General features: G+C 38.3%; 1 pseudogene; it reads left to right on the top strand.

Moving 5' to 3' along the window:
• Positions 1 to 258, top strand: part of LOC108531876 (60S ribosomal protein L35a pseudogene) — a 1082-nt pseudogene extending 824 nt beyond the window's left edge.
• Positions 259 to 3884: the final 3626 nt, after the last annotated feature.

Below are 3884 nucleotides of genomic sequence, written 5' to 3'. Positions count from 1 at the left end.
AGAAAAAAAGAAAGGAAAGAAAGAAAGAGAAAGAAAGGAAGGAAGGAAGGAAGGAAGGAAGGAAGGAAGGAAGGAAGGAAGGAAGGAAGGAAGGAAGGAAAGGAGGGGAGAATACAAGACCATTTTAGTGATAATGTTGGTACTCCTCATAATGGATTAAAGTAAGAGCGTCTATTCAAAATTGTTCCTCAGACATTTCTTTTTCCAGAAAGGAAAGCCATCCTGAGTATTTCACCTTTGAAGCTAGAGTGGAAGTGATGCAGTCGGATAAGCTGGAGGCTCTGGATGGGGCAGGAGATACTACACTAGTACTGAGACCCTGCAGATAAGATGAGCCCAGTAGTGGAATGGAAAGGACAAGCAGAGCTTTCAGAGGGTCACCTTCCCTTCCTTGCTTGTCCTCAGCCATCTCTTCCCACAGACTCTCCACTGAAGTACTACTGGGGAAATGGGTGTGAGGAATCTGAGCTAGCAAAAGGGTAGGAATAGGGATGGAGGAAGAAGAGGAAGTGAGGTCTCAAGATCAGCAGCTGGAAGGAAATGAGAATCTCAGTGCTCAGCACCAGCAATTTTTCCTGTGTAAGGGCTATTCGTAAATTTAGCTTAAAGACTTTTTAGGCTGTCTAATGTATGTCTCAATGTTAACTTAATTCCAATACACACCATTAGGTGATCTCTAGTTAATTTTTACAATTAAAATTGTTCCTAAGGTTTTACAAAAGGGAAAATAAACCAAACACTTCAATTTATATTAAACCTGTCCACATTTGAAAACCACACATGTATTGTTTCATTTATTATTATTTTTCTTGTATTTCTCCAAGATTCCTTTGGAAATAATCACTGTTGTAAACTCACTGATGTATCCAGGGAGACAGTTAGAAGCCTAGTTTCAAACATATGGCAAAGTAAATACATAAAAATATTTGGAAATGAATTTTTCCAACCATAAACATTCTTACTAATGCTTGGGAAAGCACAAAAGAAACTTTTATAGCTCTCTGGTGGTGATTTGATTTAAGACAAGAAAATTCTGGTAATCGTTTTTCTCCTCCGTACTTTATAACTTTTGTTCTTTCTTATAAAGGAAAACATTTTGTGGAACTATAGCTTAAACTGAAGAAATGCCTATTTTTATATATCATATCACTCAAGCCCATTTATATTCTGACTTTTTAAGGTGTCCCAGCATCAGAGTAATGTATAATTTTCTTTGGAACTCTTGACAAAACATTCTAATTCACAAGTCTTCAAACACTTCAAAAAGATTATATTTTCATAAATTTCATATTGTCTCTTTCCTGAAACGACAACTTCAGTTTAGGGAAATTTCCACACAGCTTTGGGAATTACCAGTTTATAAGAAGCCTATGTGTTCACTACCACATTTTGAAATATATAGGGATGGTTTCCTTGGAATCCTCCCAGGAACCCCAGTTTCAGAATCATGAATATAGAGGACATACTTCAAGAGTAACCAGTGAAGAATAGGACTTTCTTGATGCAAGATAATACAAGAAGGTGGGAAGGAACTGGATTAGAATAGTGACTTTCAATCTCTAGCCCACCTGACTATAAGGGGTATGCTACCTTTATTCAGAATAAAAAAAGTATTTGCAAATATAGATTAAATAATGCTATTATTTCTGGAGGTATTCTTAGAAGTTGTAAAATATCAAAGTGTTGCTGAACTCATGGTAGCTCTTGCTACTATCTGTTCTCCATCAGTTACTTTCAAGTAGAATATTGGTTTGATATCAGGTAGCTATGGTTTGAATATGTATGTCCCTTCAAAATCCACATTGAAACAATCCCTATTGTGGTGGTATTAAGAGGTGAGGCCTTTTGGAAAGTGATAAAATAACAATGAATGGAATTATTGCCCTTATAAAAGAGGCTTCAGAGAGCCACCCGACCCTTCTATCTCTTTTACCATGTAAGAACACTGTGAGAGACACCATCCTGTAAGCAGACAGGGAGCCATTACCAGGCACCAAATCTGCTGGCCCCTTGATCTTGGACTTCCCAGCTTCCAGAACTGTGAGACATAAATTTCAATTATAAATTACCCAGTCTAAGGTATTTTATTATAGCAGCAGGAACAGACTCAGACAAATGTGTATTAGCCCCATTACTAAAACACAACCAGAGGAGGAGTTGGTTTAGCTGAGAACAGAGGTGTCCTGGGAGGTAAATAAATCTCTATTTCAATGGAAACAAATGGTCTTCCCTAGATGTTTCCCATTTATCAATGAGAGTTGTCATCCTTTCCTTCTACTGCCAATATATCTTGTTAATAGCTGCAGAAGTATGTACTGTGCTTAGTTACAGGTTGTTGTTTTCATTGACTGGAGGCACTACTACACTTGGATAGACTTCTCTGATGACAATTGTCTGCATGGTTCAAATAATAAATAACCTTGCTGCAAACCCTGTCCTGGGCTCCACCAACCTGCTAGAATATCCAGGTGCCTCAGTTTGTGCTAACGCATTTGTTGGTGTTTGCTTGAATTGTGTTTGAAGACTATAGATACCCTTAGTTACCAAGCTTTCCTGCAAGACTTAATCTGTCTCATCACCTGCTACAGACGGAACTTGGGCCTATTCTACTCCAGTGGGAGGGTTTATTGCCATCCCTAGATTTACTGTTCCAGCTAGTCAAGTGCCATACAGCGTCATAAACTATAAGAATGGGCACCAAATGGAAATGTTCTCTAAAAGGTAATACAGTTCTTTGTTTAGAAAAAGAATGTTCCTTCCTTTCCAGAGAGTTCCAAACTGCTTTTTCTTCAATGTGCCCTCTACCTTAATTGAACTAAACTTTCATCTTGAATATTGTGAGCCATGATAGGTTTTATTTCCAGATAGGATGTTAATGAACCAGATTGTGTTAAATTTTCAACTCTTTATCAGTAGTCTCCACACTAGGACGCATGAAGACTTCTCATAGGGGATGTGAACATGGAAAGTTTTAAGGGAATCAAGTTTCTTTTCTTAACTTTTATATGTTCGCTTCCTTGAAACTGATCTGCCTGAGAATATGACTGTGTTCAAGGAGTCTGCCAATTTTCCTCTTCCACCCTCCCTTTCACTATATAAAAGTGAGGTGAACAGCCCAGCCATCCTGAATTTAATAAGTACATTATGCCAGGGTGTTAAAATCTCTGGGAATGCCAAAATAGAAGTTCAAAATATTGCTGTCCATGAAGCCTCATTTAAGTAAGTCACCATAAATCCACAGTAGAACTTTATATATTTCCCTCTCTTACACATGTTTCTGTGCATAGTGTTAGAAATGGGGTGTTTTGGCCCATGTTGGAATGTTCTGCATTTAGACATATCATAGAGTAGGAACAGCAAGAGGGATGACTGTTTTTGTTTAATGATCATTTCTTTTCTCTCCCTTAATTATGGGCAAGGAAAATGTGTTTCATCTGAAACAGAAAGCAATAAAAACATCCAGACACAGTGGTTCACATCTGTAATCTCAACACTTTGGGAGGCCAACACAGGCAGATCATTTGAGACCAGGAGATTGGGACCATCCTGGGCAACGTGGTGAAATCTTGTCTCTATAAAAATTAGCTAGGTGTGGTGGCACACAGCTGTAGTCCCAGCTACTCAGAAGGCTGAGGCAGGAGGATCACTTGAGCCTGAGAGACGGAGCTTGCAGTAAGCTGAAATCACATCACTGCACTTTAACCAGGGCAACAGAGTGAGACCTTGTCTCAACAACAACAACAAAAAAAAAAAGACAATGAAAACAAAGCAAACAGAATGTCAGAAATGTATACAAAATGAAATGCCACCACAGCACCTTATTTTCTCCAGTCAGCAAATTCAGTTTTTTGAACTCCTCTTCTCCAATCATCTTTTTCTTCATC

Source organism: Rhinopithecus bieti, unplaced genomic scaffold (assembly GCF_001698545.2).
Source record: "Rhinopithecus bieti isolate Rb0 unplaced genomic scaffold, ASM169854v2 scaffold_6708, whole genome shotgun sequence".
Taxonomy (NCBI): Eukaryota; Metazoa; Chordata; class Mammalia; order Primates; family Cercopithecidae; genus Rhinopithecus; species Rhinopithecus bieti.
This window is presented reverse-complemented; position numbering and strand designations above follow the sequence as displayed.